The sequence below is a fragment of the Staurois parvus genome, unplaced genomic scaffold (assembly GCF_062004578.1).
Source record: "Staurois parvus isolate SC_StPar_1 unplaced genomic scaffold, SC_StPar_1.0 ptg000099l, whole genome shotgun sequence".
Taxonomy (NCBI): domain Eukaryota; kingdom Metazoa; phylum Chordata; class Amphibia; order Anura; family Ranidae; genus Staurois; species Staurois parvus.
Window position 1 is genome coordinate 6,989,938 of NW_028317895.1, and position 12,046 is coordinate 7,001,983.

A 12,046-nucleotide genomic window follows, 5' to 3' on the forward strand; every position below is an offset into this window, starting at 1 on the left:
GTTGTTTATTAAGAGAAGAACAGTCAAAAACACATGATCATCATAAATACAGTACTTCTGTACAAGGCTCCTCTCACTGTGTTCCCTTCTCACTGTGCTGGCCAGCAGCTGCAGGGGGAACAGAGACCACAGTTCTAAGATGGTTGGCGCTCTTCTGGGACCACTGTGGGACGCATGCCATCTGTGTGGAACGCATGGACAGCAAGTGATGTCAAGAGGGGGCGGTGGCGCATGCGTTTTGGAGCATGCGCAGATTGCTCCTTCTTTAACACCTCCTTGAAGAAGGAGCAATCTGCGCATGCTCTGAAACGCGTCAGTTCTTGAAGAAGGAGCGATCTGCTCTTGCTCCAAAACTCTGATAGTTTAGCGTGAATTGTGAATAATGGGCCAAGAATTATTGCTGTTATTCTGGAGTGTGCAGCTATATGTACTGTAATATGTGTAGTACAAGCAACGTTTTCATAAGTAGATGCCCTTAATGGGTGTGTTCCTTATGTACATTCACTTACATTGGGAGGAAAGGGGACAGCTCAAAATTCTTTTGGGGGGTTTTAAAATGTTTGCATTTAATTATTTTTTGACATTTTTTTTTTCACTAAAACTAAGGTCCTCTATGTGATATGGTGTTGGTATGATAGGTTCTCTTTTAGACCCGATGTCTCACATGCCCATCATTGAAGCTAAAAAGCACAGATTGCCCACCGATAGCTTCTGTTTTGTGCTGAAACCACAGCAGGCAATGTGAAAGAAGCCTTAAGGAGGTCGGGGGGTCTAAGGAGGAGAACAGAGGTATGGGGGGGGGGGTCTGAGGAGGAGATGGGATCTGGGTTTTCTCAGGAGGAGATGGGGGCTCTGAGGTAATCTGAAGAACAGAGGGGGGGGGGGGTTTGAGGAGTAGAGTCTGGGAGGGGGGGGGTCTGAAGAGGAGAGGGGCAGTCTGGGGGGGAGGAGTTGAGGAGGATAGGGGAGGTCTGGGGGGATCTGAGGAGAGGGGAAGTCTGGGGGGACTGAGTAGGAGAGGAGGGCTCTGAGAAGGAGAGGAGAGGTCTGGGGCTCTGTGGGGGTGGGTGAAGAGGAGAGCGGGGGTCTGAAGAGGAGAGGGAAGTCTTGGAGGGTTGTCTGAGGAGAAGAGGAGGGTCTGAAGAGAAGAGGGGAAGGTCTGAGGAGGAGGGGGCTCTGAGCAGGAGAGGGAGGGTCTGAGAAGGAGAGGAACGGTCTGGAGTCCCCCCCCTTGTACTTACAATCACGCTGTGAGACAGCTTCTTCTTCCTCCTTTCTCCAGTCATGTGATGTGTCACATGACAAGGGGAGAGAAGAAGCACAGCAGTCTGCCCCCACATCACAGAAACATGGCGCTGAGACTGGATACAGTTCTTAGTACCTGCTTTCTATTGCCACCTACAGGCGGGAGGGAAGAGAACACCAAATCCTCTCTCCAGCTGCAGCTGCTGTTTCTGACAGGAGTGACAATCCATGTGGGCAGTGTGTGTCAAGGCACAGTGCCCCCCCCCCCCGCACACATGGATGATACGCTACTGGCACTGACAGTTCTGATCAGGGATGGAGTTTGCATTTACCCCACCACCACTTTACTATTAGGCTGGCCATACATTTTACAATTTTCTTCTACAATTTTCCTTTAGAGCTCGCTCCCTCCTCTCCCCTGCAGCAGCTGCTCACTGATGCATGGTAGCCACAGCTGCAGGATCATGTGACCAGACTGGATTAAAAATAGGTGAGTAGAAAGGAGATGGGTTGGGAGTGGGATTGAGACTTTTCTCTAGTTGATATAGTTGGTGTCTGTTATTAAGTTAGCAGCTCAGGCATAAGTTTCCAGTATTGTATCCAATAGGGCCCTGCATGGCCAATTTAATGGCAGCACTCTGTGATGCGCAGTTGCCTAGGTTTTTGCTGTTGCACAAAATATTTCAATAAAAAATAAAATAGGTGAGTACACAGTTTGATTATTTTTATACAGTTTAAGCAGGATAGATAGGTAGGAGGAGGAGGGAACAATAAAAATAGTTATAGTTAGGCTTTTCTTCCAATTAAGTGCTAACAATGCAGCTTAGGTACAGGAAACTAGGAACTCACTGAATTTCTGGCAGTGGTCTCCAAACCCTGGAGCCAGATGTGGCCCTTTGCTTGCTTTTTTTGGCCCTTGAGGAATTATTCATGCCACTGTCACCAACCTTGGGACACCATTCCTTCCACTGACACCAACTATGGGGTATTATTCCTCCCACTGACACCAACTATTTCTCCTCCTAATATCAAGCATGGGGCATTGTTTACTCACACTGGGCACAGTATGCCCCCCCCCCCACAGTCTGAAGAACAGTAAACTGGCCCTTTGTTTCGAAAGTTTGGAGGCCCCTGCACTAGTCGAACAGATACAAACACTCTATAAAACAGCACACCACAACCAGTGCCAGATTTATAAGCAGGCAAAAGGGGCAACTGCCCTGGGCCTCCTTGATGAAAGGGCCCCCCTCTATACACAAATAATATAAAGCAATATATAAATTATATAAAATATTAAAAAATATATAAAATAACAAAATATATAATAATAAAAAATTGCTTTCTTTTATAAAATGTATCTTGGGAAGTAATGTTTTGCCTGCCATCATCTGTAAATATTTTTACTCTGGATTGATATATCGTATCATTTTAAAACAAATTTTGGTAGCTCAAGTGAACCACACATAGCGTGCTTACACTCTTAAGGAAGGTTGCCTATGACTGCATGTGTGTGTTGTAACATTTGGGGATGTTTAGCTCAGTGGAAGATGCATTTGCCAGTGAGTTCACACCAGTCACAATCTATTTTTCAGGGCTTGGTAGCCCACTTTTATTAAAAGGAAAACAAGAATAGTCCATACATTATAGGTTCCCACGCAGGGGTATCCACCATCAATGCAAAAGAAAAAGATTCAGCCTCCTGGCTCTATTTAGCAGCACCGCTGCTCAGGCTTTATGCCTCGGTCCTCTTGACTATTCGCCTACAAAACGCTGTCCCTTGGTTAGCACCCTTTCACCACTGTCCTGCTTCTCCAGCCCACAGGCTTGGGCCCTCTGTCTGCTCTGTCAAACTACTCTGTGCCACCCCATATGGAAGAAAAATATATTTGAAATATATTTTAAAAATATTCTTCCCAAATATATTGACATATATTGTAAATACTACAATTTTGGCCATATTCCATATATTTCAATAAATATATATATATATATACTGCATATTGAAATGCGTTTTTATTACAAAATATATGAAAAATATTTTTAAAGACATACAGTATATTTGAAATGTATTTTTAAAAATATTTTGCATATATTTTGTAATAAAAACGCATTTCAACATGATATATATACTATATATATATATATATTATTATTGCTCAGCGCTGTACATTATAGTTGGGGACAGTACATGAGACAATACAGTAACAAAACAATCCACGAGGGGTTCGAGGGCCCTACTCTTTTGAGCTTACAATCTAGGAGGGAAGGGATAGTGGTACAGGAGGAAGTGGCTGTGGGGGATGGAGTGGTAGGAGGAGTGGAGGAGATTGGCTGCTAGGTGAGGGTGGGGTAGGCTTCCCTGAAGAGATGTGTTTTGGACTAGGTCACCTACAGACCATTTACCATGATCTACCAGTGAGCCAAATTAATATAGAATTACGTGCATGTGGAAGCAAGACACTGACACTGTTGCAGTTTGCCAACTTCCTAAAATTCTGTTTTATTGAGGAACTAACAGTATCATTTATAGGGCTTATGATGCAGGCAAAGCATATACATTGATCGGGTGAAAAGTCCACTGAGTTTCTGCGTGTTCTTCCATCCGTGATGATATCTTCCAATCATTGTCCCCAAAAAGACTCATTCCCTTTTATGGGGGTTGTTTACATTAAAAGATACTTTTCTCCTAATGAGTCACCTAGGATGAAGGCGCCATCTTAATTATCATCATTGTTCTGTCAACCTATATCTGATTGTTTACTTAAGAGAGTAAGGAATTTAAAGAGCAAGAAGCAGAAAGTAGCAAGACTATAAAATTGTCATTTTACTGATCTTCTAATAGAACGTGGACTGTCTATCACAATCCACTACAATCCCCCCTTAAAATGGCTAATTTATTCCTGACTGTCCCTATGTCTTCTGATGTCCTAACTGCCTAGTGGCCCTCCCCTTGGAACTCTTTTAAGACGCATATAGAGCCCCCGAGTGGCTAATCCATCCCTAGAGTCTCGATGCGTCCTGAGAAGGCCACAGTCAGGCACTGTCTTTCCCTGCTTATAGTTGTCTGTTAAGGGGGGAAATTGTAGCATTCCCTCTTTTTTATATGTCTGAAATATGATGGTCAGGGGCCACGGTCTGTAAGGGAGTATAGGATTCCCTTTCTTCACGGGGGAGTTCAACATTGTTATAGTTCAGGAATGTAGGGGAGATCTTGTTCACAGCTTTTCCTATTAGCCTCCTAATGCAAGGGATCACACAGCAGGCAACTACCACCATTAGAATGATAATACCCAGGATAACCACCCCTGCTTGGGCGAGGGCTTTCTGCCAGCCACTCAGCCATCCAAACCACTGATCCCAGGGATGTGTAATACCTGAGTTTTCCTTAAGTTCATTTGATAGGTCCTCCAACCTCTTGATGGCCAGTGTCACCTTCCCATTTGGGCCTGTGTTATCTGGGATATACGTACAGCAGGTTATGGTCTTTGCTATCATTTTACAGACCCCCCCCCTTTTTCAGCTAATAACATATCGAGTGTCATATGATTTTGAAAGACCATGTTAGAAGTAGCCTCCAACTGCTCTTTAGGGCATCTCGTGTGTAGTTTACAAACCGTTGATTATAGTAGATGTAGTTTATCTAATCTACATTCTTGTTCTCAGTGATGAAGAGGAATAGGGATTCAAATCCTGCGGCCACCTGGTCTCTGGCCTTGAATTCATCGGGTACCCCCCTTGGGACTCCTATTGCGTCTATATAGACATGGGGGTCAAAACTCCCTTGTGGGGCACTTCGTTTGTGCTTGGTTGCATGGGGGGGGTTGGGTGGCCCCTTAAGTAATGGATCTGAGAGGATATGCAGTGGCATTATGGCCTTGGCAAGGGTACATTCCCCTCTCCATTTCCCTGTCAGTCGGGTCCTAATCTTCTGATCAACACAGATCCAGAATATATCCCCCAATGATATAACCTGGTTCTGGGTTAGATCCGACCGGGCTGTACTATAAGCAGCACAGAATCCCTTTGTGAAATTCCCCAGGAACCTTCCTCCTCCCTCGTAGTTGGCATAGCAGGTATAATTACCGGGATATATAGTTAAACCATTTGGGGTCTTTTCGTCTCCTTGGATTAGGGGGTAACGCTTCTTCCAGTCCTCACATAAAGACTGGTTCGTAGAGATGTTAGTATACAGGCTTAAGACACACTCCTCTATGGAATCTGGTAGGGTTAGTGGCACTGTCCCCAGATGTGGTCTGGCATGCCCACACACATAGCAGTTGGACTTATTATGCGAGTTATAGGTGGGAGCGGTATCTCTGGAAGATTCCCATCGGTTTGATCTATACATATCCCTTATCCAGAATTTTCCCATCACTCCCCCATGTCCCCAGTGTCCCAACCAGTAAAGCCCCTCATCTCCTGGGCTGGGGTTCTCTATGGTGAGGGTGAGTGGCATAGTTCTCCCTGTTGGTTTTTCATATGAACATGTGCCTGTTTTAAGTATAGTCAATCTATCAATTAGGCTCTTCCCATTCTTATCTTTGTGGTTTAAAGCACTTAGTGGTTTATACCCCCAGTCAGGCCCCGTATTCCATCCTACTGAGCCCCAGTATCCGCACTCATCTCCCCAATAGTTATCCGTCACACATATGTATATACTACTGGAGTGATCCTGATACATAGTACATTGCCAAGGTTGTTTCGGACAAGGCACTATGTAGCAGAACTCAAAGGTGAAAGTGGCCACACGGGTGTTGGAAGAATTGTACCAAAATGTTATCAGGCCACTCTGTTCGGGTGTCCCACCTTCCCTTGTGATTGCCACTCTTTGTCCCCTACCCATTCCCCAAAGCACATACAAAAGGATATATGCGTACACTCTCATGTTTCTAGTTGTCTTCTGGGGGTGCAGCTTTCTTGCAGTGAGAGGCGTGGATCCAGGTACTTTTTCCTTCTTGCTTCACTGAGGTGGCCGTCACCAGGAGCACCTGGAAAGGACCGTCATATCTGGGTTCCAATGTATGTTTCCGCAGAAACTTCTTGACCAAGACGCAGTCTCCAGGTTCCAAAGTGTGCGTTCCAGTGTCCGCCTCAGGATCTGGAATGGAGGAGAAAACTTGCTCATGTATATTAGTCAACACACGTGCCAAAGATATCACATATTTTGTCAATGAATCAGATTGCAATTGTAATTGTTGAGGATAGTAGGTACCCAGTCTAGGGGCGGACCCGAACAAAATCTCATAGGGAGACAACCCATGACTTCCCCTTGGTGTGTATCTAACACTGAAAAGAGCAATAGGCAAACTGTCCGGCCATCCCATGCCTACCTCTTGGGCCATTTTTAACATTCTTGACTACAGGACTCCATTCAGGCGCTCTACCTTCCCACTACTCTGGGGATGATAGGGTGTGTGAAACGCAAGTATGACTCCCACAGCCCCCCAGATCTCTTTTGTGACATTGGCAGTAAAAGCCGGTCCCTGATCGCTTTCAACCACCTCGGGCACCCCATATCTGCAGACTATCTCCGTGAGCAGCTTCTTGGCAGTGGTTCTGTCTGTGTAAGCCGTAATTCCAGGTGCCACGTAGTATTTATTGATCAAAGAGTTCATTAACATCTTGGACAGGTGTAACGCCCCATGTGCCCACTGCACTGTGGCCGGATATAAGGATCTGGGAAGCAAAACCTTCTTCCCCACCACCCACAACCCTTTGTCCTCAACTGCTCCTTTCTGCATCCATTCCTTCCTTTCTTCTTCTGAAACGTTATCCTGGGCTTCCTGGAGTTGGTTGTCCTTGGGCTGATGAATTAACACAGGCACCACCTCACTGCACATCTCTTCATCCTCTTCCTGCTCCCTGACCGCAGCTTGCTTAGCAGCCATGTTTGCCAGATGATTTCCTTTTGCTTCCATAGTGGTCAATTTACCGTGTGCCTTCACCTTCAGTATGACCACTTGAGCTGATAGTAAGAGTGCTTCCATAAGAGGGTTGATCGCCTTTCCATACTTTACAGGAGTCCCAGCTGCCGTGAGGAAGCCCTTCATTTTTCAGATTAGACCAAAATCAAGTGCAACACCCAATGCATATCTGGAGTCCATGTAAATGTTAGCTGTCTTTCCTTTTGTTAACTCACAGGCTTTGGTGAGGGCCCTTAGTTCAGCCTCTTGTGCAGACATAAAAGGTGGAAGAGGTCTAGCTTGTAGTACCATTGTGTCGGTATTCACAGCATATCCAGTGTGGTAGGTGCCAGCATTATCTGCAAAGCGGGATCCGTCCACAAAGAGTATTAGGTCAGGATTTGATAGGGGCGTATCATGGACTGTTGGTAGGTGTGTAGTTTCTGCCTGCATAAGTTCCAAACAGTCATGTGCCATATCCTCTGGTGCCATGTCTTCGGTGTCTTCTTTTGTTTCTTCTACCCCCCCCTCTGGAAGAGGAAGAAGAGTTGCAGGGTTTATCTGGGTGCATCTGACCAGAGTAACATGATCAGGCAGGAGGAGGGAGCCTTGTAGTCGCAGATGTCTGGCAGCAGATAGATGTTTGGGTTGGGTTTGTCATGGATATTGTGCTAGTGGGCCCCTAGCAAAGGTCACTGTTCCCATTGAGGGACATCCTACACAATTCTTAGTGGACACAGGTGCAGTCAGAAGCGTTTTGCGGAGAGAAGATCTACCCAATGAAACATACCTCTCAAACATTGATGTCTCCTGCGTTGGAGTAGACGGTTGCCCACAACGCAGTTGGCTTACAAAACCTCTACATATCGGCACCTTACCCAATCTTCTGTCTCGTTTTGTGGTGTCAAAAACTTGCCCGCTGAATCTACTGGGAGCTGATGTCTTATCCAGGTTGCAAGCAACTATATCCTACCAACCAGATGGCACCATTCAGCTCTCCACCCCCCTGGGAGAGGAGGACACCTCGGCTCTGTGTTCATTACCACTGATGATGTCTCTACCGAAAGTTTCAGGCCGCCCCTTGCCAGACCATGTAGAACAGGTCTTACAGGAGCTGCCACTCACTCTTTGGTCCACCAGCCCTGAGGATATTGGCCATCTGAAAGTTACTCCAGTGTTAGTCCAGCTTAAGCCTGGAGCACCATTGCCAAGGAAGCCTCAATACCCTCTGAAGCAGGCCCAGATGGACACCATCTCCAAACAGTCATGTGCCATATCCTCTGGTGCCATGTCTTCGGTGTCTTCTTCTGTTTCTTCTACCCCCCCTTTAGAAGAGGAAGAAGAGTTGCAGGGTTTATCTGGGTGCATCTGACCAGGGTAACATGATCAGGCAGAAGGAGGGAGCCTTGTAGTCGCAGATGTCTGGCAGCAGATAGATGTTTGGGTTGGGTTTGATTCAATATTGCAGTGATGTCATGGGGTTCCAGAAGTGTGAGGGGGTGTCCTAGGACCAAGTCTGCCATCTTATCCAGGAGAAGATGAGCAGCAAAAACAGCCCTCAGACAGGAGGGAACACCCTGTGCAACTGGGTCCAGCCTGCCGGAGTAACAGCCTAGAGGCTGGAGGTGACCTCCGTAGCGTTGTGCCAGGACTCCTGTTGCATGACCCTGCCTCTCAGCCACAAAGAGTTTGAAGGGCTCATCATAATCTGGTAGACCTAGTGCAGATGCAGTGGAAATGGCCTTTTTCAGGCAATGGAAGTCAAGTACAGCTTCTTCTGTCAGGAAGAAGGGTTCAGATTTCAGGGCATCATAAAGGGATTGCATCAAGATGGAGGCTTCTGGGATCCAGGAACGACAAAAGGAAACCAACCCTAGGAAAGCATGCAGGGCTTTTGGTCCCTAAGGTATTGGGACATTCTGGATAGCCCGTACTCTATCCGGCGTGAGATGACGAGTGGCTTGAGAAATGCAATGTCCAAAAAAGATGACAGAAATTTGGCACCACTGTAACTTGTCCTTGGAAACTTTGCAGCCCTGTTCAGCCAGGTGGTGGCATTGCAGACTCTTCCCACCCTGAGTTGTAGTCATTGGGTCGCTGTTGACGTCTGGGAGCTCTGCATTCCCTTCTGAAATGTCCTGGTTTTTCACAGCTGAAACAAACAAGTGGGTTTCTTCTGGGGACCTGCTCTCTAGCTGACAACATGAGTGGTGTCGGTTTCCGGGCCACCTGGGCGGTCTCCAGACCCTTTGCCACTAATAGCAGTATATCCAGGTGGAGGGTACGGTACTCTGGACAGGCAGTGATCAAGCCCTTGCGAACAGACTCCTTTAGTCCTGATACAAATGCAGAGACCAGCATTTGAGTATGTACCTTGTTATGGACACTGAATCCCAGGTCTGTAAACACCTGTGGTAGTCTGGTATGGAACTTTTCCACCAACTCAGTCTTGTCTTGGGTAATGTCCTGCAACATGGTGGCCTGGTCCGCCAGTCTCTCTCTGGCCCACTGCTGCAACTGGTCACAGAAGGAAATTCCCGAGGCATAAGTGGCATCCTCATTTGGCCTTACTCTGGTGAGGTCTTTTTCCATGCGTCCATGCTATGCGTCGATAGAAAGGCATCGGGTGTTTTTCCGGGTCTGGGAGAATTGTGACCAGCAAAGATGCTTGGGATGGGGTGAAGGCCACATACATGATAGGGGCATCAGATATGAGGGTAAGTAGGGGAGTGGGGGACTGGGGCATCGTGCATGTCCCCATATCAGCTTCATACATAGGTAATCTTTGGGGGGGGGGAATACGTAATCTGGGCGAGTGGTTGGATGAGCGGCTTGGTTTCCGGATCTGGACTGCGGCCTTCCGGGGGTGGGTAGTCCTGTTGGGGGCAGATGGAGCTGGCATCATCTGCCTGTGTGACCCGGCGATCCGCCGTAGCTGCTGTCACTTCTGGGGCCCTTCTATCTATTTGGGGGGTCAGGGAGTCAGGGTCGGTAAACTTCCAACCCTTCCATGTCCTGGGCATTTTTGGTTTAAACTGGTCTGAGGTTACTACAGGCATTAGGGGTGTATGGAGCGCCGAAGGTGGCTGGGAGCCAGAGACAGTAAGCACTGGGCAAAAGGGGGCAGCTGGCATGAGGTGTGTATGGTGTATCAGTGTACTAAGCCCAGAGTAAACATGGCTTCCAGTGGCCTCACTGGGCGCTGCCATCTTTGATGAGGGCGGAAGCGGAAGGGAAGGGGCCGGAGGCGGAAATGGAGGTGACTGAGTTGGAAGCATCGGATGTTGCATAGTCAGCTTCCAGTCACATCCCTTGCAAATCTCCTCCCACCCCGGTATTTTAGCTGAACACCCCTTACATATCCAGAGGTTTTGACTACACGGTATGCAAAAATCTGAACTCTCGGGGTGGAGCCTTCCTGTATTACCACATGCCTCGCACCTCCAGGACGGGCCATCATCATAGGGGGGGTGGCGCCTTGCCGGGCGCGTCTCCTTTCCTGTAATATACATATACAACTCCCCCTGATCCAGCTTTCGCTCCAACCACCCCTCCTGATGTAGGATGCGGGCCACATTAAAACAAGTTTCCGCTGTCTTTAACATGTTGTGCTTCATTAGAAGCCCTTTCTTCTCTTTACACAGTTTCCTCCACTAGTTCACAAGCAAATGAAGTGTTCTCTGGCTTCGTAAGTTTCTGGCCCATTTTGTTTTACTTCCCTCCCGGGGACCCTAAGGTGAACACCAAAGCCGTCACTCTCTCTTGTTCTGAGAGTGCTGTGTCGTGAGACGATTTAAACAGAGCTCACGCAGCACCTTCCCCCCCTGCTTCTCCTCCCAGTGACTTCCCTATTTTTCCAGCTTAGCTCCACTGAGTAATGTACATTAACCCTGTAAACCAATATACCAGGAGCTACGATACGAGCGTCACTGTACTACTACTTGTACTACTTTCACCAATCCCCACTCTCCTTCATGTACACCAAACATTAATCCACATGCACAGTGTGACCATGACATAGTATTTCAGACACGCCTGTTGGGAGTAAAATTTTTAATTCTTCCCCACAACACCAATCCCTGGCTGTGGTTTTATCCCTCGTGTCGCCATTACTGCGACTCCAAGTCCCCTCGTGTCACCATTACTGCGACTGCGAGTTCAGTTCCCCTCGTGTCGCCATTACTGCGACTGCGAGTTCCCTCGTGTCGCCATTACTGCGACTGCGAGTTCCCGGCACCCTCTCTCCAATCAGGGTGTATCCTGTCCACTCCTGATGAGGAATATTGAGCCGTAATTCTCCACTCCCACACAGGCGCATCAGGAACAACCAATCACACTGGTACACACAGACAACACAAAAGACAAGACATATCACACCGGTAGATGACGTTACACAGACAGGTGGGTTCAAAGGAGCCCCGGGCAAGTATACCTGTCCTTTGCTGACCAACGGACAACCAGACGGGTTAGTAGTCCCGCTGGGCAATTCCAGACTATGCAGGTAAGGAATTATTAAACATAAAAATTCACTTACCGCTTTTGGAGGTGATCAGTCTCCGGTTGTCTGGAATGCTCCACGGTCCCCCTCGTCCACTCTCGGTCGGCTGGTCCGGTGTTCAGAACCCGGGCCCCACGTTGGGCGCCAAAATGTTTTGGACTAGGTCACCTACAGACCATTTACCGTGATCTACCAGTGAGCCAAATTAATATAGAATTACGTGCACGTGGAAGCAAGACACTGACACTGTTGCAGTTTGCCAACTTCCTAAAATTCTGTTTTATTGAGGAACTAACAGTATCATTTATAGGGCTTATGATGCAGGCAAAGCATATACATTGATCGGGTGAAAAGTCCACTGGGTTTCTGCGTGTTCTTCCATCTGTGTTGATATCTGCCA

The 12,046-nt window shown here is 47.4% G+C and overlaps 1 long non-coding RNA gene across 1 annotated transcript in view; it reads right to left on the reverse strand.

Moving 5' to 3' along the window:
- Positions 1-2,827: 2,827 nt before the first annotated feature.
- The window catches only part of LOC149467853 (uncharacterized), a 36,895-nt gene continuing 27,676 nt past the window's right edge, over positions 2,828-12,046 (reverse strand). Inside the window, exon 2 of the long non-coding RNA XR_016311826.1 lies at positions 2,828-6,343. This is a non-coding gene — a long non-coding RNA (uncharacterized LOC149467853). The remainder of the gene's footprint in view (positions 6,344-12,046) is intronic.